Source organism: Pinus tabuliformis, chromosome 2_2 (assembly GCF_031772625.1).
Source record: "Pinus tabuliformis cultivar Carrire ecotype Pingquan chromosome 2_2, CPIR1, whole genome shotgun sequence".
NCBI classification, from domain to species: Eukaryota; Viridiplantae; Streptophyta; class Pinopsida; order Pinales; family Pinaceae; genus Pinus; species Pinus tabuliformis.
In genome coordinates, this window is record NC_142300.1 from 66,211,261 (window position 1) to 66,236,396 (window position 25,136).

The window sequence follows — 25,136 nt, forward strand, 5'->3', positions numbered from 1 at the left end:
AAGCTCTTCATTTATTAACTATCTAAATCAGAAACGAAAATGCGGAAAAAACAAGGAGTAGAGTTAGAAATACGATACAAAGGATGCCCTACGGCATCAGATGTGTTCAATATAGTGCATACTGAGCATTTGCCTGCTTTCAGGCAAATCTGTCGGCTGCTTGTCGGATGTGCCATGTCCAATTTTGCATATGGTAGGACTCTTTCCTATCCGAAAATCAAGCTGCTCGCGGCCGTCTGATGTGTCAAATCTCCTTCTCATTTTCTTCCTCTTGCGCTTTCTCTTTCTGGCAGGATGAATTACTGATGATCTGGTACTTTCTGTTTCAAAACTATCAGATGAAGTATGTAAGATATGCGTGACATGTCTGTCTTGCATCTGATCCTTATCATTCTTAAGTCTATCTGGATCACCCTCAATCAACCATCTTTCAATCGAATCAACAACCTCCCAATAATAAGATGAATCTTGTTGCAACAAATGAGAAGGCTCCTGATCTGTTGATGTTCCCTGGTTTCTCTCACTTTCCAATTGTTGAAACCTTTGAACCTGCATTCTAATGGCATCCATCTGTCTAGAGTGTTCAACCTTTATATCGCTGATTTGTCTGGCATGGTATTCGTGCATGTCTTTTATTACTTTAACATTTCCTTCCTTTATGTTCATCAAGCAATGCTGTATGGAATTTATTTCTTCTCTGTGATTTGCTTGCATGTCAGCCAACTGATTGTTATGATTGAATGTCATGATAGTCATTTCCTCATCCATAGTGAATAACTTGTTTTGCATAGAGTCAATTTCCCTATCATGATCGGCTTTCATGGTCACCATATTTTCCTCTAAGACTGACAACCTGCTTTGCATGATTCTAATTTCTGTTTCATAATTAGTTTTTATGGCCTCAATTTCCTTAGCATGCTGATTTTGCATGACCTCCATCTCTCTATTACGTTTTTCCAGGTGGGTGCCTAAAGTTTTAACATCATTGATAAGACTAGTTTGATTGCTTTCCATGTTTCTTACCAGCATCATTAGATCTTGTATAATTTGCTTTTGTTCTTCCCTTTCACTATTATTTGTCCCTGATTTTTTACTATCATGAACTTGATCTGCAATATTTCCAGTGGATGACACATTCTGACATGATGAATCGTCTTGGGATCTTTCAGCTGGACCTCTTATCAAATTACTTTCATTCTGTTGCACAATTTTAGAGGCAGAAGGCAAGCTGTATGGATAACCATATCTATTTTTAAAAGCATCGACAATGTCTTCTAAAGAAGTGAAAGATTCCTTTGGAAAATTGTTAAACCAATTCAAAGCATCATCTTTTAAAGAAAGGACAAATAGACGCATTTTGATATCTTCATGATTAAACTGAGGGGATCTACAGTATATGATCATGATGCGAGTAAACAAGACTAGATGATTTCTAACAGCGATTGGATCACCACCCGAGAACATAGGTAACTTAGGAATGGCATCCTTCGGAAATTCATGGAGACGTTCAGTAAAACGACATGGCTTAAATGAATAATCCATGATAAATGATAAGGGATTAGATGAATGATAGAACTAGATCTCTGCTCAAGAAAATGAAAGAAGTGGAGTCGCCACTTGAACAATAAATCTGATTCTAAGATCCAAGAAGTAATCAACAAACAGATATGCAAGAGGCTTCTTGTCTGGAAAAAATGAGAAAATGGAGTCGCCACCCAAACAAGAAACAAACCCAAGAGATGTTGCTGATATGGGATGAAAAGATGCCAAAAATATTTGAATCTGCCAGCTCAAATGAGAGATGAGAAGATGAGAAGCTGAATGTCGATGAAACCCCAAGAACAGAAAAACTCTGTCCCCGGCAACGGCGCCAAAAAATGTTGTCGCGCGGATTGACACGACAACGCTCAGACCGGGGGCTGTCACTCTGATCCCCGATCCCTCCGTTTAAGCCTGTCTCCCTCGGCTAAGGGGGGTAGACCCTGAGAAAAAATGAAGGCCAACTGCCAAACAGTTGGGCCGGGAGACGAGATGCACTAAAATGGTTTTATTTATTTGAGCAGACCAGTGCCTTGTTAGATTGGTACCTAAATGATTACTTTCTAGGTGATATAAGAGCATGAATCATAAACAGCAATCACTTATCATCAAATGATCAGAACAATGCTTTAAATATCCAGTAAAAACCACAAAGTTCCTCGAATAACGATATCTAGCAAACTAGGAGAAATAAATTGCTTTAAATAACAATGAAACCAGATACTTATTTCGTATTCAGACCTTAGCATGGAAGATATACGATGATAAACAACTGAAGATGGTAAGAGCAATTTTCCACAAAAAAGAAATTTTTATGCTTTTTCAAATTTTTTTTTTTTTTTTTTTTATAAAATCTTAAAAAAAAAAAAATTCTAAAAATAATCTAAAACTAAACTAATAAAACTAAACCTAAAGTCTTTTTTATTTTTTGTCATTTTTTATTTTTTTATTTTTTTTTATATCATAAAAATCTACTAAAAATTAAAATCTAAACAAAAATTTAAAGTTAAAATCTAAATATGAAATAAATCTAATTAAAATAAAACAGAATTTAAATCTAACTAAAATTAATCTAAAACACTAAAAACTAAAGCATAAAATAAAAATAAACTATATAAAACTAAAAAACTAAAAACTAAAATATTTTTTTTTATGATTTTTTAATTATATGAAATCTAACTATATGAAACAAATTAAAATCTAAAAAAATAACTACGCTAACCTAGCAATCTAGAATACGACCTGCATAAACAAAACTAAGTCACGGGCTCAAAGGGAAAGACTGCGTAAAACCCAGGCGTATTTCAAAGTAAGATTTTAACTGCGCTGACCCTGTTCGGTGAATCGATTTTACCTGCGGCGAGTCTATACATATCACAATAAACCCCAAACGCAGCTATTCGAAAATGATGAAACGTTACCTGAATCGAAATGCAACTGAGCTCACGCCAGAACCCGTGAAAAATCCGCGTGGATATTTGCTTGAAACGCAGACGGAGGTTGGGGGTTATTATTTCTCTGCGTATGCATCTGAGGTGAGGCCGAAACCATTCAAATGTCAACCACAACCACGGCTGAATAGCAACGACATACGATTCCTCGCAGGCCGGAAAGATCCTCAAATGACGACGTGTTAATGGCTTAGCAGATCGATTTTGATAGCACGTCTTTGCTTTGGTTCAGTTTGATAAATTGTTTGGCCCGCAATTGAAAACGCAGTCATTAGAACACAATCGAAACCCTGAGCAATCCTGCGTTTGCTAGTTTGACGTTTTCATGCGTTGAGCCACCGCTTTGAAACCTCCAGTTACCGAATCATATATCAAAACCCAAGATTGAATTTTATTTGGTGTTTGCAGGTCATAACTTGACGCAGGTTGGAAACGGCAGCAGTTAGAAAATCGATTTAAGCCTGATAGGATCACGTGAGAGGCTGCTCCAAAACACGCCCCTTTTCTAACGATTTGCAAATGCTGTGATCTGAGTAGAGCTCCTATCTCGTGCCTTTCACTGTCGCTGGATTCAATGGCGGTAAATACTCTGCTGCGTGGCCCTCAGATCATTATTTGACATGTGTTTGCTTCTGCCACCTGAAATCACCCAAAAATCATAAAATCAAAACCCTAAATAAACCTGACCTAAGCAAAAAAAATGAAACCCTAGATCAGAAAATTAATGTACAGATTTGGCCCCTTAACAGCCAGATTTCAGCAGTAAGCACAGGAATACTTTAAAGAAAAGAAATTTCAAATTGTCACTGTAAAAAAAAACTTCAGAAATTCTCTCATGCAGATCAGAAAAATAAAACCGAATGATAGACCCAGGATCAAATCCACTGGGCTCAGCAGAAAATGCTTGTGGGAGTTGGCTGGTTCAGCCGAGAACTTCCCCTAACGCCCACCAAAACTTCTTCAGCAAGGGTTTTTCTGCACAGCTCAGAAACAACCATCAGTAAAGAGGGCAAAAATGCTGCTAGATCTCAGGAAGTAATGGAGATACCTGCCATTACTTCAGAAACCCTAACAGCACCCAAACCCTAGCAAGTGAGCAAGATACCTGTACCCACAATACTCTACAAAAGCTATTATTAACAGCTGAAAATAACATATGCAGAAAACTAAAACAATCTCACAGCATTTCAAGAGAGTAACACCAGCAAGATATGGACCCCAAAGTCTTCTTTATTAACCAGAAACAAATTTACAAGAGAGCTTCTTCAGTCTTTGACTCACAGATCGAATGCTTTGAAATGACCCCCTAAGACCCTATATAAAGGAAATGATCCTAACGGCTAGTTCGAGTGATCCATGTAGAAATGATCTCGACCGTTGATGAGGATCAAGACATCTCTTGATCTCATCCGTCGATTTATTAACTTAAAATATTATTATTTTATTAGTTAGGGTTTTTGCTTCATTTTTTATTTTTTTTTTATTTTTTATTATTTTATTATTTTTATTCATTTTTTTTAATTTTTTAATTCATTTTAAAATGGATCACTGAACTAAGCCTTTCGGAAACATCACCTAGGACCTAGGACTTAGGACTCATGAGGGGATTTAAAACATTTCTCGACCCTCAGGACTCATTACATCATGACTTTTACAAAATTACATCTTAAGGGACCAGCCCATTTAATACAGACCCTCACAAAACACCCAGTTCTGCGACACAACTATAATCTAGCAGATTTAACACACTAGGATTTTCCTAAAGTTCTAATGACAAAATCCATCCCGGCTTTGGGGTCAGGTTTGAAGGAAAACTCTGCCGATCCATGGATCGGTGAGACGAAAAACTTTCTGGGACATAGATTATCATAAAAAATTAGGTCCACCTAGGTAGTTTTACATACATGACTCTGATCTGCTTAGATTATTTACAACTTATACATGCAGACTGGGTTTACAACAAAAAATGATCAAGCTGCTGATGATGGCAGGATGGCACGGACATGCTGATCAGGTGCTGCTTCTTTCTGTCAAGAAAAACGGGATGCACTGCATGGGTAGTTGACCAGTAGAGGTCAACATAACCATATTCCCTAAGTTCAGACTTAGGAAATATTTTAAAAATGGCTAATAATCTAATTGAGGCACTTCTAGGTGGAATTTCCAACAACGATTTATGGGTTTTGAAGATCTCATGTATTCTAGCCTCTCCACCAAATTTCGTGGCTAGAACACATCTGATGCTACAAAAGCTAACATTATACTACTTTAATGATGCTTCATGCAATAGACAACTACTTTTACAGAGTGCTCACCCTCTTTCCACATTGACTTCATGTATACTACTTGATGTCTTGATGGAGCAACTAAGATTTTGGGTTGAACTTGGACATGTTTTCTCTCATTTGCTAACTTTGTGCCACACACAACCTTGTATATTTGGAGAAGTGTTTTCTAAGGGCATTAAGTGTTTTCTAAGGCCATTATGTCCCTTGCATTGAGGTTTATGTTTGTATTAGAATTTATCGAACCTAGCACCTGGTATTCGGTTCCTAGCTATTATTAATTGAATGAATACACGGCTAAGTTCCTAACCAAAATATTTAGCGGAAGCAAAAATACTCGATTTGAATCACATACACATAAACTGATTTTTGCCCAATCAACAGTTCATTAATAAATTAATCATAGAACTTACTTGGGCTCTTGTCTTGGTGTAATGGCTCAACTGAGAAAATACAAAACTAATCACCAACCTCACTACACGCTCTCGGACCCAGCACACACTCACTAAGAAGCCTCTCTCAATTTTGTGTTGTTGTTGTGTCTTAGCTCCTCACTTTAGGCTCAATTTATAACTTTCCTAAGCTAAGATTGACGATTAAAATTAGCTCGTCAAGTTAACTGAATATAAGTGACTTTACTTTAGTTAACTATCATATCTTTAGCTTTCTCTACTTTAATTCAAGTACAAGTCCTAAATTTGGCTTGCTTTACATGAACATCTCATGCATGTCACATGCAACACATTCGCATGTGTAACTCACTTGCATAGTCTGCATGTTGCATGCAAGCTCCTATAGAGGCAAATCAAGGTCCTTCAAGTCAAGACATAAGACTAGAAGTACCTTCCTAGCTACAAAACTCAACAGATTGCATTCAAAATTGTGTACAAGTGCCTTTAACACTGTGAACCTTCCACCAGGATTTGTGACATTGCTTAGTCACTAGTGTGTTGTTATGTTGCCTACGGCATTGTGACAGATCATGGGAACTGTGAATCTACCTAGAATGTTGGAGGAGCTTTATCATAGGTTTCTTGCATGGTGATCTCTCTCCATTCAATGGGTATCAACATTCTAGCACATGATTTAGAGAATTTGAGCCTATGGATGAGGATTAATGGCATTGTACTTCTTAGTGAGGGAATCCTAGGGTTTGATGTGTGTGTTATAACCTTATGGTGGTATTTGACGGGATAGGCAAAGATTTTTGTGGGGTGCCCTCTTATTTCTTGATTCTTCATGTTTGCATGCTATAGCTAGAGGAGCCAACCCACTCCTTGTTGCACACTTGGAATCTACTACTAGACAAAGTGGCTTCTTTGTTATATTTTGATGATGAGATTACGCTTTGCGATGGACATACACTTTGTTCTCATCGAACACTCCCCTACTTGCACACATGTGGAGGCATTTCTCATGGATCGAGGCTATTTTATCATTCGAGGTTGTTGCACACATGTGGAGGCATTTCTTATGGAACGAGGCTATTTTATCATTTGAGGTTGTTGCACACATGTGGGGGAAGTGGGGTTCGCATTCACCAAGTCCTTGGTTTATGGTATATATTCTATATGTATTAGTCTAATAAGGCGACTTTTTGGCCACAATTCCTCGTTGATTTTTCCCAAAATATAGTTAGAAATTGAGAAAATCATAGTTCAAAATTTAAGTTGTTGAGTTTGCATAATCTAAGTGCCCCAGAGGTTTTCGGGCATTGAATCCATATTGATATCAACAACTGAACATTGTGATCTCATCAAGAATTATGTCACTAGATTTGTTGAAAATGTAGCTTGGAAGGTGATTCTACATTGGTCAAGTACCATGACATACAGTGAATCACCAAATTTCTCTCACAACAGAATCATTTAAATATTTCCTAAGTTTGGACCTTAGGCATAGAATCAATCATTTAAATTTTTATTTTATTGGCCACTTCTTTTAAAATTAAGAGATCAATGAAAGATTATATCATGACCGTTGATCTCAAGTTTGGAGTTCCAATCTCAACCCTCCATCACTTTGGAAATTAGGTAAGAAAATTATAAAAGAGGGAAACAAGATTGTTGCACACATTTTGTCAAAGTTCCAAGGAAGCAGAAATACCAAATTATTTTCAACAAGATCGGATCATCTATCGACAGTTCATATGTCATTGTAAACCCATTTTGCAAGTTATGTAATGTAAATGATGCTAGTAGGACCGTGAATATATGTAACAACCTAGGTAAGCCTACTATTTTGGCAAGAGTGTCATCGTAGGAGGTATTTCATCTCACTGATTCATTTGTGTTTCTATGCACAGATGGTCGGCAAAGTTTTTCCTTCGAACCTCACCCCAAAGCTAGGGTGGAATTCTTCGTCAAAGTCTCAGGTGAGTCATAGTATTCCAATCGAATCTTATGTAAAAGTGATTTGGGAATAATTTAAGCTAATTGGCTAAATTATTTTATTACAAATCACTTGGTCTACTAGATCATATTGTGTCGCAGAATGGATATGTAATTTGAGAGTCAAAGCCCAAACGGGTATTCCCCTTTTGAGGGTTGAAATTGTAAATCTTATGTAAAAAATATTTTAATGCATGGTCCCCCATACTTAAACACCATGGTTAAAATATTAGAGGGTGGAAAAAACATTAAAATCCCCTCAAGTGTCAATTAATTGAATTTTCTGACAAAAATAAATTAAAATCCTAAGCCAAAAATTTAATTAATTAAAGTTAAATTAAAATGTATTAGGAAAATTAAATTCTCCAAGTGAAAAATTCTTGGGTCTTAAAACAATTAATTTTTGGAGGTCCTCCACCAAGGGAATATTCGATATTTCAAGAAAATTGAATCCTTGGACCTTGGTGGTTAAGTCAAAGTTAAATTTTTGAGGAATTTGGCTAAAAATAATTAATTTTGAGCTAATTAAAATGGAATTAAATGAGAAATCCGAAAATTCCTCAAAAATAAAAAGTCAACGGCTAAGATTAAAAGATGATCAAGTATTTTTCGACAGCCAAGATTATTTTGACAAGGATCAAGGAAACTAGTCATTATTTTTCACTTGGAAGATTTATCTATAGAATATAGAGTCATTTAAGTTTTTAGCCATTTGATTTATGGCTAAGAAATCATTGTTGAAGCATTTGTGTAAACTATTGTCCTACTGGGAACTATTTTTTTATCATAATAAAGACTTTGGTATGCAACTCAAGGTGTCCATGTTCATTGATTTGTGGTATGTATTGACTACAGGTTTCCTATGTTGTGTTGTCATTGTTCTACAAGTTCACAAATTGTGGGCAAGGATCAACTTTTCTTGGACCCTAAATATTTATATGGTGGATTAAATCGTCGCTAAGGCTATAGTGTGCATGGGGTTTCTAAAGTGTTTTTAGCCAATTATCAATAAAATAACCATAAAAAAATTATTTCTCAAAAAATTTTATTTTCAAAACCCTTGTATGTTTGTATATTTTTTGTGAATAATTTTGTAAATTATTTTTGCTAATTGGGGCTTTGGGGTTTTAAGTTTTTGGATTTATTTGGGGTTTGGGTGTTTTATTTTCATTTTTGCGGGTGACATCAAGAGAAGAGGCTAAAATAGAGCTAGATCTAGGCCCATGAGGGCAAGATCTAGTCTCTAAAAAAAATTGCAACGCTAGCCATTGAGAAATTTGCAGCAAAATTCAGATTTGAAAAAAGGAAAAAAAAAAATTGAAGCAGGGTTTTCATTTTTTGGGGCCTCCTGAACCCGAATCTAGCTTCCTCTAGCACAGTTTCAGCCTCTAAGGCCCCTGCATCAGCATTTTTGGCCCTTTTAGGGCAAGTTGTAAGCCTTAGAGGCCTTCAGACACCCTATACGGCTGCCCTTCGGGCTAGTCGTGGGCTTTTCAGCCCTAAAACCCTAGTCATCCAACCCTTTAGCTTTCTCCCCCTCCAACGTTGCCTTTCCTTGTCCCCCTTTCTCATTTGCCCTTCATTTGGCCTCCTCTAGTCTATAAGCCTCAACGCTAGCCCTATTGGGCCTAGCATTGGCCCTTCTTGGCCCTAACCTGCCCTAAATTTATGTCTGATTTTTCTAGATTGAAGACTTGGTGGTTTTGCAGGTGTTGGACCTCAAAAAATCTATTTTGCAAGTGGCAACTTGATCCCAAATTTTCAGCAAATTTGGACCAAGGGATCTTCAAGGCCTTGGGCCTAGGCTAAACCCTAGTTTTTCATCGTTTTAAAACTGCTAGAATTTTTAATTTATCACAGTGATATAAGTGCTCTAAAATACATTTAAATTGGTCAAAATAAGTTAAAATTGCAAAATTTGAATTTTCCTAGATTTTGGTCACTTAGGCATCAAGGATCTTGCCTAGATCTAAGTTTTTGTTTTTTGGAATTTACTGCATAAATAACTGAATCAGTTCTGAGATTTTCTGAATCATACACTCTAAAAAAAACCTAAAAGTTGATTTTTTTCAATTTTGGTAAAATTTTCCTAATTTTGGGCATATTGGGCACTTGTTGTAGCATCATTAGCTTGTTGATCCGCTTATTTGTTTATTGTTGTAATAAGTTCATATCTGATTTATCACTAAATAATGCATCTTAAAGTGAGCTAAAATCGTAAATTTACATGTGCTAATCATTGGAAAAAAATTTGTTTCACATGCTTGGTGAATTTCATGATCTAAAGTGATTCTCAAACTGTTGTCATAAGATTAATAAGTGTTGAAATTTATAAAGTTTTATTGTTGATCTGAGTTGTTGGAAATCTAAAATTTGTTTATCTCATCTTGGTCATAAGAATTGTCTAAGTTTGCACTTGAAAACACTCAAAAATCTAAGTCTAATCTTGTTGATGAATAAAGTTAACTTGAGCATCTAAGATCTAATTGGCATTGTGGTATTGGCATAAGAATATTCTTGAGTAACTTTGATTTGCATCCCGTGTTGATAATCATTGGTGGATAAGTGCTCTAGTTTCTTTAAATTGGTTAAGCATCTTGTGGATTGATCTATAGTTGAAGCTTGCACTTGTATCTTTAAGCAATTATCTTGTTTACGATTGTTATCTCATAATTTTTAAGTATTCTTGCTTCAAGATAATTCACATTAAGTACTCAAGTAACATAAACCATGCAAATGATAGACACTCTCCAGAAGTGAAGAAGAGCTTACAAGCAGATGGCGTGCGAATGTGCTAGGGTTTCACAGGCAGGGTTAGAGGGATTGTAAATGGAGGTCATGATCAAGCCCAAGGAAAGAGCGAACGATGACTTTAGTGCTGCAGAGCCTGGCCCCTGGCAGTTTCTATTCTCCGAATGGGCTTTTGTTATGTTGCCTGTGATGGGAGGGCGGCCCAAATTCTGGAATGCAGGGTACCGGGTGCATCCTAAGGCAGGTGAATAGGACTCGATGGCGGCCATCATGATTGGAGCTACCAAAGCAATCAAACTGTGGACTTGGATGACCCAACCCCTCTAGATGGGTTTAGAGCCATTAAGAAAGGCAGCAGCTGCTTGGGTATTTGCAGACCCGGCCTATTCATCGCACCATTATTGATACTCCTTTGTTGTTACAATAGAATCACACTGGTCAGAGTAAACATGATCAGAAACTCTCCAATACGCCCAGACTCTCAATATTTCCGACCCGTCGTCAGTGGAATGGAGGAAGGGGGATTAGTGCAAACATGCTTGCAAGAAGACTTAGATCGGGATTTCCATATTTCGGTGTTGGACCTATCGGACACCGAGGCAACAGTCAAAAGCCCCCTGTACCTGGAGATCCACACATTAATACGACCTCCATTGACTAATCTAGAGCATCTATCGAGACATGGTATCGTGGGGTTGGCTCCTGTCACGCACCCACTCAACAATCATAACAAACAGACTCCATTGTATCGCGGAGCACCTGAAGCTGAATGGCTAAGCAACCTCCTGACGGATACAGATCCCCCACATTTGGTAAATTCATATCGCTTTCAAATTTTCATTAAAACCCCTACGGGGATGTCTTTTTTGGTTTGGGTATTCGCAACAGACAGTGTGTTGCATCTAAAGCATATCATCTCTCAACAAATTGGATATCCTGTCGGATTACAACATTTGATCTTTGGGGGCAGAGCACTACAAGACCCCAGGCCCCTGATGGACTACAATATCATATCAGTGTCTACTATAATACTCAACTTGAGGCTGCGAGGTGGCGCTGTGGCCTCCAATAAAACAAAAAATACAGGAGGAGGCATTGGAGCAATTAAACAAAAAACACAGAAACACAACAGAAGCATATAAATGGAGGACTTTCTTTCAAGAATATCCTACAAGGAAAAAACACAACTACAGCGCCATGAAAGCAAGCTGGAATTGACCCCAGTCCATATATTGTCAAGCCACTGAATTATACTCCAGAACTCAATATAGATCATTGTTGTGAAAATCGTGATAAAATCGCGATTTTATCATTTTATCGCGATTTTTTCGATAAAACGACTTTATCGCGATTTTTATACGAATTTATCGCGGGTAATTTTTTTTGCACGAGTTTTATGAAATTATCACGATAAATTCGAATTTATCGCGATAACAATCGAAATTATCGTGGGGGTCTCCGGCAGCGAGGTTTTATAATGTTTTTTTTTTGTTTTTTTATGAAATCATTTGCGCAGTTGGAGCAGCAAGGTTTTATAAGGGATGCTAAATATTCGAAATGCAATTTTTTTTTAAAGAAACAAATAATTTTTTAGTGGGGCAGCTTAATGATCAAGTCTAGGCCTTAGTATTGATATGCTATTCATGGTAATGTTAAATTCTTAAAGTAAATGTGACATTCTCCTTAATCTTCATTTTCAACATTTTACTTAAATTTTTAACATTACCATGAAATGACTCTGGATGTTTGAGAGTGGTTCCGGCCTCATTGGATTTCATATGGAAAAAGTAGAATTTTAGATTTCATTCAAAATGCAGCAGACCTATCAGTTTTTCAGGATTTCAAGATTGGCAGATTGTAATGTTTCCAGGTGACACCACCTGCCCGGGCTACCCCTACCACCAGTAGAGGATGTGGTCTATCTCCTATAGCTCCTACTTCTAGTTCTTTAGCTTCTAGAGCATAGCAGACTACACTGGCAACTCCACCAACACCAGCATCTACATCTAGAGGGAAAGGGAAAGCTGTGGCATTTTCTCGCAAGAGGGGCAGAGGAAATCAATAGGATTAGACTTTAGTTATTTTCTTCATTTTATTGTATATGACATTATGACATGATGAGATACATTATTATATTTTTTGTTGATATTTTGAGGCTGAGTTGGGACTCAGGAGTCAGGACTTACTATTCAAGACATGATTCAATGTTATGTGTGATTTTAGCACTAGAAATGATAATTAACATCTTATATATTAGTTCTTTTATCATATTTATGTCTCAATGTATTTATTTTATGTTGTAGATGGTTTAGATATTGAAAAAAATGAATATTTTTGTACCAAACGATTTTTTCCCGATTATTTCGAATTATTTCCCGATAATTACAATTTTTTTCCAATTTTTTCCTCGCGCCGATATTATCCCGATAACAATTAATGCAACATTGATATAGATATTCCAGAAACAGATGAGCATTGTGCTACATTTTAATCACAAGTCATTATCTGTCGATTCAACTATTTCTAGCCAAAACCAATTGAGCTCTTTCATTGGATTTTCACTAACTGGACTGTTCATTGTGAAATTCACCTCTGTTCCAAGGGGTTCTTCATTGTCAAATTCCTTTCATTGGAGGCAAGAGACATTATCCTACAAGGACCATGGTTCTGGGGATCCACGAGCCTCTTCATCACACCTTGGTTTCTAGAATTCGATGCAAATACTATGGTAGTTTCCAAGATGTCGATATCAATTCATCTGCACAACCTCCTATTACATTTTTGGGACAACCAAGTCCTTGTTGGTATCGGCAACATCGTTGGGGTTATATTAAAACGGACACACAAAGATTGCAGGAAAGAGTTTTCACATTTGCACGAATTTGTGTGGAAGTAGATCTCAACAAAGGCTTACCGGATCCATACCACTGATTCACAAACAGCGGAGCCCGACACAAATATTATATTATGAAAACACAGCCTTTAGATGTAGAATTTGCCGGCAAATAGGAAACCTACAAAATATGTGCCCTGAAGCCAAAAAAGACACCCGAAGAAAGAAGAAAACAGGGAAACAACCCAAGGGTTGACAATTCCCCCCCATGACTCTGATGAGGAGGAGGAAGAAGTTGTGGAAGAACCCATACCCAATGAGAACAATCAGACGGCCAAAGAACCAGAAGTACAGGAGTTAATTCCACAAGATCCTATGGAATCACAGTCGGCAAAGTTGCCAAATGCAATGGATTCCAGTGGATCAAAACGACTACATACTTCAGACACCTCTGATTCTGATAAGGACAATTCTCTACCTAATGCTGACAATCTGCTTGCACTTGTATCTACAATACTGTCACAAGGGGAGTGGCGCAAGGTTGAGAAGAAGAAAGGGAGAAAAGCATGACTTTTCTCACCATTTGTACATTAGTTTGTTTTTAATATTTATTGAACTTCTTATTTGCAGTCTTTGACTTGCCGATGTAATGCGCCTCAGCATATGCAACATGTAATTTTGTTTTCATTAATAAATTTACGATTTTTCTCTAGAAAAAAGAACATAAACCAACCTTAACTCAAGATAATTTCACTCATAATCATTGAACAAGCATCCTAGGACTTAGTTTGTATTAATAATTTACCTCCAAGCATAAGATTGGTTGATAGATTCCTAGGGCAACACTTTTCCAATTAGCTTGGGGGATTCAACTCTTCTTAAAGGTTAACATAGTGACGTTGCAGTGGTCATAGCCACAGTCTTTGTAGCGTTGGAGGCACTAGGTGGTTGGAACACAGGGGGAGGTATCGTTAATCAAGCCATTGCCTGCTTCCCATTGGCTTCCATCTCACAACCTACTCTGAAGACTGTTTCTCAAAACAGTTAAGGGAGAGGCTCAACTTAGACTAAGCATTTAATCTAAAATTAACCAACGCCCTTGCATCACACCAAGTCATTAGGAATCGCATCTCATATAGGTTAGTCTATCATATTAAGCAATAAGTGTCCATCCAGTTACTTGGTCTAAATTTGTAATAAACAAGAATTCTGACTCCATAAGGCATTGGTCTCATATTTAAAATCTAATCTAATCATTAATCTTGCTAAATTCTACCAAGTAGCTAGGCCACTCATCTGTGTCGCCCAAGTGAGTTGGTTCCCAACTCGTTTTCCTTCACCTCATTCCATAGGGACTACCCACCATAGCCTGTTGTTGGGAGATATCTAGAACAGAGTGGGCGGGGATCACAGTGAGAGCCCATCCCCTTAGCGGTTGTCACGATGCCTGTATATTTCAGGCGACAACAGGGCTATTGGAGAGATTAGTTCGATTTGGTACAAGAGTTGGGAATTCAACAATGATAGGAAGTCAAAGTTATAGCAAAATGTGATCAACATAGAGGAAATTTTCAGGGGCAATCAATAGGCTTGAGGAGGCCAAATTATCTAGATCGTATAGGTTCATTTAGAGGAGCAAAAATAGATTGATTTAATAGGGGCGAGTTGGGAAAATCGATTGGGCTGAAAGGGCCAAGTTGTCGAGCCAATTTGACTGGGCCTTGTTACCCACCAAAATGGGTGACCCTATAGGAGAAAAATTTTGTCCCATTCTTCACATCTAGCTGGCCAGCCATCCAGCCCCTAACAACCACCACTAGTTGACAACATGCCATTTTATTTCTGCCACCTACATCAGTCATATGCTTCTCACCCATCTAACAAGAGCACATGGAGGAAGGTGGGCTTCTGATCTAAAGGTACTTTATTTTATTCATTTTGCAATCAAGTGCTTATGCTTGTTTATATTTGGGCATTTGATATAGATTATGGGGTGACCTGGAAGAAAGACGAGTTTTGATCGTGATCTTCTTCCCTCACCTTAAATGGGGGATTAATCTTCGATCCTAGTCCACTGGGACCTCCCATTATGGCCCAATGTGTATAAGAGGGGCACTACTCAGGAAACCTTGATTGAAATAGCGTTGTTCCATCTATTTGTATTTTATACTTACCACTTTCCATCTTACACTACGAGCCTAAGAGCTGGGCATTCAGCAGTGATAGGAAGTTAAAGTTATAGCAAAGTGTGATCAGCACAGAGGAAAATTTCAGGGGCAGTCGATAGGCTTGACGAGGCCAAATTATCAAGATCGTATGGGTCAATTTAGAGGAGCAAAAACAAACTAATTTGACAAGGATGAAGTGGGAAAATCGATTGGGTTGAAGGGGGGCGAGTTCTTGTGCCAATTTGACTCGGCCGCGTTACCCACCAAAATGGTTGACCCTATAGGAGAAAAATTTTCTTCCATTATTCACATCTAGCTGGCCAACCATCCAACCACCACTAGCTAAGAACATGCCATTTTATTTCTGCCACCTGCATTAGTCATATCCTTCTCAACCATTCAACAAGAGAACATGGACGAAGGTGGGCTTCTGATCAAAAAGTACTTTATTCATTTTGTAATCAGGTGCTTATGCTTGTTTGTATTTTGTGATTTGATATGGATTATCGGGTGACCTAGAAGAAAGAGGGGTTTTGACCATGATCTTGTTCCTTCACCTTAAATGGGGGATTAATCTTCGATCCTAGTCTAGTGGGACCTCCCCTAATGCCCCAATGGGTATAGGAGGGGCACTACTTCAGAAGCCTTGATTGAAATAGTGTTGTTCCATCTATCCCTATTCCATACCACTTTCCTTCTTACACTACGAGCCCTTATTCCACCTCCATTCTTCGAGTTCAACTAACCATTAGTTCTTTGGAATTTGGCACTCATACATCCACATACCTAGGTAGGGCCCAAAAATTTGCCCTGGGAGGTTGATGCAGCTAAAGGAAAAAGAAAAGGCATATTACGACCACAAAATAAAATAAAAGAATGTCAAAATGAAAAAAATGGCTAGGACATACACTTTAGCACATGGGTAAAAGCCTAGCATGAACTCTACCTCACTCATTATGGCCATCACCTAGTTCCTGAGCAGATGTTGCTCCATTACATCATAAAAATAACCCATGCATGTCCCAACCCTAATGAGCAATGAAATGACTCATCCTTAAGGGGTAATACAACTGTGATACATCATTCAAAGCAATCTCTAACCCTTTGAGCTACAAGCAGTAATACAAAGAAAAATCAAGCAAAAGTAAAAGGCACACAAGAGGGGTGGAAAAACAAAGGCCAAGTTGGTAGCTCATGCATCCACAATTGCTACTTCCTCACATCTATACACTCAGGATGTGGATCCCCTTCATGTTGGTCCCTTTAACCATGGCACTTGGCTGTGAAGTCTTCTCCCCTCTGTACCATCATTGTTATTCACTAACACCTATCAATTGAAGGGTGGACTAAGGAGATGTTAATTTCCCTTAGGGGTTGGAAACACTTAATAGAGTTGTTCTTTAGCCACTCCTACTTAGGGAGGAAACACCATTGCGAGCTCAAGGCCCTGATTTTGGAAGGGAATCCTTATTTGAAGTATTAAATAGCCATTTACATTCAAGCTTGGTTCACTTGGAAAAACTATTATTGTCCCTAATGATTGGTTGTTTTCATTAGACTCTGTGTTGTGATTTTTAGGTGGTTCAACAACCCATGACCTTAGCACCTTACCCATAGTTACCTAGGCCCCAAAGGAGTATATTGGCATCCATAAGTGAGGCGTTGAGAGCCTTGGATCCTCGAGCAGTAGCAACACATCCTACCTACCTCTAGGCACCTAATGCACCCAGAACGTTCTGCCACTTTACATTATATTTGATGATTTTTCAGGATGATACACCTGGATCAGCATGTCCCCAGGTCGGCCTTAGCACCTTCTGTAGGGTGGCAGTTGATTCAAGGCCCGGATGAGGATGGTCTCATCTTCTGAGACATGGGAGGGACAATAGCACCTAGAAATCCCTCAATGTTGGAGTAGAAATGAGCATTTTGAGTAATTAGAGACCCAAGAGACCACCTTCTGACACCCCAAGTGAATTTTGGGGACCACAGAGGGATATTGATTGAAATTTGATTTTTAGAGGCTTCTACACCACACTAGGTAGTCAAAAGCCTCAACTCTTGCCACTTGGAGTTCATTTCATGGATGACGCCAGCTTTATCAGGCCTCACAATTCACACATGTGGGATTTCATTTGATTTTATGTCTAAGCTAGTTGGGTTGGCTTGTAGCCCAAGGCTCTGTCGTGATTTTACTTGTCTTTTAGGGGATTTTAGGCTAATTAGAAACTTATCCTCATATAAATAAAGGAGAGGACTATTTCATTTCTCATCATCGTCATTTGGGCAATTCGACCTCTCTTAGAAGAATTTCAACCTCTTTTCTCCTTAGCAAGATGTGATCTATGGAGTGTACTTGGTTATTGGAGCTCGTTCTTGACTTTAGAGAAGTTGTCTTGGATTGATAATGGAATGTTCATGCATTTTTATCTTGTAATATTTATGCTTATATCTAATGTATGGAATAAATTAATGATCTAGGATTTGTTCTATTGTGCCCTAATTTATTGAATATCAATTATATGGAAGCTAGGTCTCATTATTGCATGCATTACTCATTATATGATATGTGAATGGCATTCTCCTTGGTGATCTTTGTTATAGCTCTCCCAAGTGATTTTAATCCCTCATAAAGGCAATAGTTAGGGTTTGTGCTAGGGCATCAAACATCCTTACTCCTTTGCAAGAATTGGATAATCTATCACCTCCATAGACTCCCTCAACCCAAGGACTAAGCACTAGGCACTGGCCATCCATTGTTGGTGAGAAAGTCATATATTATCCATAATTTTGAATTCTCACTCTCTCTCTCTCTCGTATTCGGCCCCTTAAGGCCAAGCGACCAACTAGGGCTTAGAGTGAATTGACAAGGAAGGGAGATTTTTGGTCTTTGAAGGTCTAAACATCGAGGGTTGTGGTGGTTGCATCAAAATCATTCCCCTTGGTGGGCGTTCATTAAAATCTCATCCATAATTTCTCTTGCCTTAGTTGTTTGCCCTAGGGTAAAACCCTTAGTATGGTTATAGCTTCAACTCAAGGGCTTCTTGAGGCTTTTGTGTGTCATAACCTTGTTGAAACACATTGTGGGAAACCCTAACCTTTGGCCATCCCAACTCATAACATATCAATCAAACCCTACGTCTTGTGTTGCCCTAGTTTGCCCTCCCTAAGGAAAGTGAATTGCCTCCTCTTCATAGTTGGATATTTGAACCTAAATTGTGCCTTTCCCTTAGAAGCCTTTTAGTCACCATATGTCTTTAAGCCTAGAATATCTATCATGTGACCTATATATCGGGACTCCTCCCATTAGTGAAAGTCCATAAAGAGCAGGAGGTAGTAGTTGTGGTGACAGTGGGCTACTAACCCATTGGTGTCACTTTTTCTAGTGATAGCCTTGTAGGGTAACCCTCTCCAAGTTCTGGTAGATTTTGTGACAACATTTTTAGCGTCGCTACCAGGGACAAACCGTTTGTTTCATCCCTTTGAAGAGAATATCTCTGACGACAAGATAGAACCTCTTCTGGTGACCCCATTTCAAGAACAAAGCCCTTGTTCTTCATTGAACTTCCGAATTCAATGCTTGTATGGTGAAGCAAGCATCTCTCAAGGCATTTTGAATTCACCTTGACGACTCCTCATTTGGTTGCTATGCAAAACTCGAGGCAATGGCTCCTTGGAATTTGCATGAGATATACCCTACTTTGGATGTCAAGGATATTCCTAGATATCCAAATCGATTGGATATAAATTCTATGATGAATGTCCCAAAATTTGATGGTAATCCTTCCTCAACTGTGAATCATGTTGCCAAATTTTTCAAGTATACTTCAGAGATCAACGTGGTTCATGAGGACGCTCTCATGATATTCTTCATTAATTCCTTTGGGGATGATCAAAGGGATTGGTATAAATGATGCAAACTAAAGAGCATCCATTCTATTAGGGTATGCATTGAAGAATTTCTCAAGTATTGGGGAACATTGTGTCATATTGAAGTTGTCATTCAAGACTTGATTGTTGCTCTCCAAAAAGAAGACCTCCTCAGCTATAATGAAGAAGTTAAAGATCATTGTCATCCAACGGAAAACATCGCTTTTGATCATCTTGATTATTCTATTAAAGAAGGAGAACAAGGTAGTGATGAGGAAGAGTACCTTGAGCAAGAATCCTCCCTTGATCATCTAGAAGAGCACTTTGAAAGTGATCTTGAAGATGGCCTGGAGATGGTTTACCTGAGATTGCTCTTTAGCGAAAGTTCCTGGGCCTAATCATTGATTACTCTGTACTTAATCTGAGAGAAAGGGTCCAATGGCGCAAGTTGGATTCCTTTTCTCCCTCCTCATCCATGACTCTCTTTCATGATGCATGGTCATCTTATTTTCCCACCTCCCACCCTTCTGATTCAACGTGTCAATCTTGCAAAGGTGATTGTAATGTTTTATTGTTCTATCTCATAATGAATCATAGTGGCAAGGGATGTTATCTTGATCTAATCATATGTTGGCTACATTGGTTATATGACTATACTTAGGTCATGCATTGTATGCTAGCATTGCATAATAGTGTAGTTGCATTGCATATTGTGTGAGCATTCTAATACCACTCAAATAATGTTTCATATAGATTAGATTGCATTTAGAAAATATTTTATTTTTTGTATGCATTTCTACTTTCATATAAAACATGGCCATACCCTACGCCCAGTGCACATGCTCCCAAACAAGTTTATTGCAGTGTGCAGGTTACAGGTCTATCAGCCTAGGGATTGTTGGAGTTCTCATGAACTCCCTATTCAATCATATGGATCATGCGCTCTACAGTGACCTCATGTCCTATTTGGAGCCAAATGTTACCCACCAAAATGGGTGACCCTATAGGAGAAAAAATTTCTCCCATTCTTCACATCCAGCTGGCCAGCCATGCAGCCCCTGACAACCACCACTAGTTGACAACATGCCATTTTATCTTTGCCACCTACATCAGTCATATGCTTTTCACCCATCCGACAAGAGTGTTGGAAATATGGTAGCCATGGTTGGTATTTTCATCATGTGAAGAAATGGAAATTTGAATTTATATTTTGCCTCCTAAATTTGCTCAAGTCAGCCCCTCCTAGAACATGTCGGCCTGCCCAAAAGACACGTTCATTCGTATGGACAAACAACTATATATTGATCCTAATAGCTCACTTCCAAGGTAGATTTTCGGATCACATCTTTGTTCTATGTGAGCTCTAAGGCAACATTATCCTCTATGATGTGAGCTATCTGTGGCACTGTTTTAACTTTTGTGTAATGGCGCGAGCTACCTGTGGCACTATCTCTCTGTGATGCGAGCTATCTGTGGCACTGTTTTTCTGTGGTTGATGCGAGCTCTTCGTGCATGGTACTTCCACATTGATGGTTCTTTGTTAAGTCTTAGTTTCAAGAAGAGCGATGTTGATCCTAATTTGTACTTCAATGTTGTTAAAGTTGTTGATCCTAATGGAAAATTTGAATTTATATTTTGCCTCCTAAATTTGCTGAAGTTGGCCCCTCGTAGAATATGTCAACCTACCCAAAAAACACGTCCATTTGTATGGACGAACAACTATATATTGAGCCTAATAGCTCACCTCCAAGGCAGATTTTTAGATCTCATCTCTATTCTATGTGAGCTCTAAGGAAACATTATCCTCTATGATGTGAGCTATCTGTGGCACTATTTTGTGTAATGACGCGAGCTACCTATGGCACTATGTCTTTGTGATGCGAGCTATCTGTGGCGCTATTTTTCTATGGTTGATGCAAGCTCTTCGTGCATGGTACTCCCACATTGATGGTTCTTCGTTGAGTCTTGGTTTGAAGAAGAACGATGTTGATCCTAATTTGTACTTCAAAGTTGTTAAAGTGTAAGAGGGAGTTGATTGAAGAATCTCAACACTGAAAGTATGGCATAAGTCTGGTGACATCCTTGCTGCAGTTTGGCATGATTGATTGTGATTCAATGGATACTCCATGATGATAAAATTTGGAGAAACTGCGAGATTTTGATTTTGATTTGGTTAATTTGAATGGAGCATGTGTTGGACTATACTTCTAGATGTTGTTTAGCTATGAGATCATCTTGGTGACAGAGGCCTGCCTTGGTGGCAAATGATGTTCATGTCTTGGTGACAAATGCCTACCTTAGTGGAAAATGACGTTCCTGTCTTGGTGGCAGATGATGTTCCTGTCTTGGTGACAAATGCCCGCCTTGATGACAGATGATACTTCTATTATGGTGACAAATGTCTACAAATGAAGGTTGCTTCTGTATAGCCTGGAGTGGTTAAGAATCCCTCTTGGAGAGAGGGAGCACTGATTATATAGTATCATGAATCTTCCTTCGGTTGTGGTTGTGAGACCAATGGATTGGTCAAGAAGATTGTCACTCCCTTAGGTCAGTTGACTGGGAGACTAGTGAGTCTAGTCGAGGAGATTGGTTCTGAGGCATAGAATGATCCCTTAGGTCATGATGACTGTGAGACCAGTTTGGTCAAGGACACTGAGTTTGTGATCTCTCCCTTAGGCAGTTGTTGTGAGACCTATGGATTGGTCGGGGAGATTGATCTCGAGTTCTCTCCCTTAGGTCGTGGACTGTGAGACTATATAGTCGAGGATTGAGATAGGGATTCCTCCCTTAGGTCATGGACCATGAGACCTTGTTCGTGGTCAGGGAGATGTACCATGTCCGTATGGTTGGTTTGTTCCCATTGGTCAGATGGGCACTGACCTGCATGCCATTGCGTTTTGGCTTATGTGATGTCTTGGATGCTATGTGTTGTCGCGCAGATTGACACGACAACACTCAGACCGGGGGCTGTCACTCTGATCCCCGATCCCTCCGTTTAAGCCTGTCTCCCGCGGCTAAGGGGGGTAGTCCCTGTGAGATGATGAGACCAACTGTCGACCAGTTGGTTGGGAGACACGAGACACGATCAAGATAAGCACTAAAATGATTTGATTAATTGAGCAGACCAGTGCCTTAAAAAGATTGTTATTAAAATGATTACTTGTTAAATGATATAAAACAAAAACATAAACCGTGAACAGCAATCATTTGTCATCAGCTAAATCACATGACCAAAACGATATCCGGCAACTAAAAATTTTGAAGAGATAAATACCTTAAGCCACCACGAGAATCATGAATTATTAACCAGACATCGTATTCGTATCTCGACCTGAAAATTTAGATCTCAGCATGAAAGACATAAGATGAAAATTCCTGAAAATAACTGGATCTGACAAAGAAAAATTTTCCGCAAAAATTTTTATGCTTTTTTTTTTTAAATTTTTTTTTTTTTTTTAAATAAAATCTAAAAAAATGAAATCTAAAAGTTAATCTAAAACTAAACTATAACCCTAAAAATCCCTTTGAAAATATTTTTTATTTTTATTTCTTTTTCATAAATAAAAAATCTAATCTAATTAAGATCTAATTAAAAACTAAAATACGTAACTAAATAAAAACATAAAAAAAAAAAAAAAAAAACTATATCTAAAAATCTAACGCAACCTGATATATACATATACTTTTTATTTTTTTTATATTTAAAAAATGAAAATCTAAATTTTATGAAATTCTAATTAAAACAAAAACAAAATAAAAATGAAGTCTAACTAAAAACCTACGCTAGCCTATCGCATGACTAAAGGTTAGAAACTACGCAAACCTAAACATAAACCCAAAAAACAAATACGCAGGTATATACATAAAATAAAATCGATTTTCCTGTTGTGAAAACCTTACGCCAGCGGATTTTGAACACAGTCGATGTCAAATATGAAACGAGTTTATACTTACCTGAGGATCGATGAAGCGATTTTTACCTGCGGTTTCCAGTTCCGGACGGCGGATGAGCCAGCGTTGAAGCTGCTTTCGGATTGACGATAGCCAGAGGGAGCATGATTTCTCACCTGCGTGACTGCTACTCACCATGCCATCGATCTTCACCAATAATGGCACATTGACGGGCTTTGCAGGTTAAAATGCGTTTTGACAATTTTCAAGCTCTGAAATACACGTATGCTCAGCTGACGATTTGCTCAGGCGATGAATCGAATCACCAAAAGTTAACCGAAAATACGCCCAAAAAATTTACTGCGTATAGCACACTATACCACTGCGCGTAAAGCAGGATCGACTGGCGTCTGATGCTGAGGAATCCAGCGTTAGATGATCTCTCAAGTAAACTGATTTGATGCTGCCAATGACGGCAAGAAGGAGCAGCGAAAATGTATTTCACGCCCAGAAAATACTTGGCCCATAAAACGAAATGCTCCTGCTCACATTGTCGGCTTTCCTAAGATTGATCTGATTCTCCACGCATGCAGCCCTTTTTGGAAACTGATATGCAGCTACGCTCTCACTGACATTGATGGAATGCTGGGTACTGATTAAATGTTTTGCTGCTGGGCCTGGATTGGCGTTTATCATTACAGGTGCAGTGGGTGAGAAAAATGACGGTAGTCTTGCAAAAACAAAACCTTATACCTGCAAACCTAAGTCACCTGACACGAGGATTCGGGACACGTAGGATTCGGGATTCGTGGTGTCGGATTCGGGAAACGCTGACCCCGGAACAAGACACGGTTAGGACACGTTATATATTATTTTATTAAAAAATATATATATATATTTAAAATATATATATATATATATCTTAAAAATTAGTTATTAGCATATTTCTTACACAAATTTTAATTAATGATACAAATTTATTGATTTCAAACATAGATCTTCATCTATAGCTATTAGCATGCATAGTACATACAAAATTCAAATAAATGTCAGTGGTACTGGTCACATAAATGAGTTACTAATGAAATTTCCCTGTGCCAAGTGTGCCAAATAATTAGAAAATTTTCAGTACTTTCTGAGCTGTACTGGAGCACTTTGAAACAAACAGTGAAAATTATAATAAGGTTATGCCACTGTCATATTAGATTTATGCACATTGCAGATGTGAGGGGTTTTTATGTTGATTTAAGTTTGATTTTCTCACTGTTATGAAACTAATAGGACAGCTGTAGCAAAATGATGAAGTAGGAAACATTAGGAGATCAAACCCTGGAGGCTCAACCACTAGAAGTCTAGAACCCACTTGCACGAGAACCTAACTTCAATGCTTCTGCAAACCCACCAGGGATCAGCTCAAGAAACAAACATTTGCTGAAGCCTGACAGTGACTGATATGAAAGAAAAGGAAGAAGATAAAGCAAAACAGTCATTGCCAGAGAGCTTTTGCACAACTCCCAGTCTCAGAGTCATTGATGTATATCAGTATTAGCTTCCAATTTGGAAACAGTGGTCTTGTTGGTCTATACAGAAGCAGTGAATGCGAATGAAAACAGCGAACTTAAACCCCTAAAAACGAATCCGAAACCAAAAATCGTTCCAAAAATCGTGACACGTTCCAAATTTTTCTGACACGCTCATGACACGACGTACCCGGATATGACACGACGAGTCATGGAAATATGACACGTGTCAGGACAGAATCGTGTCCGATTCGTCCGATTCGGGATTCGTCCAGGGGTTAGGACGAATCCGGTTTCATAGCTGCAAACACAAAAGAAAACAAAATCCTAATGAAAAATTTGTGAAAAGCAGAAATTTAAAACCCTAGATCAAAAAAATTTGAAACCCTATAACAGCTGACTAATGTACAAACTTGGCCCCTTAACAGCCAGATT

At 38.3% G+C, this 25,136-nt stretch overlaps 1 protein-coding gene across 1 annotated transcript in view; it reads right to left on the reverse strand.

The window, feature by feature from the left end:
- LOC149191476 (5'-3' exonuclease family protein) overlaps window positions 1-25,136 on the reverse strand; it is a 407,948-nt gene that overhangs the window by 201,097 nt on the left and 181,715 nt on the right. The window lies entirely within an intron of this gene.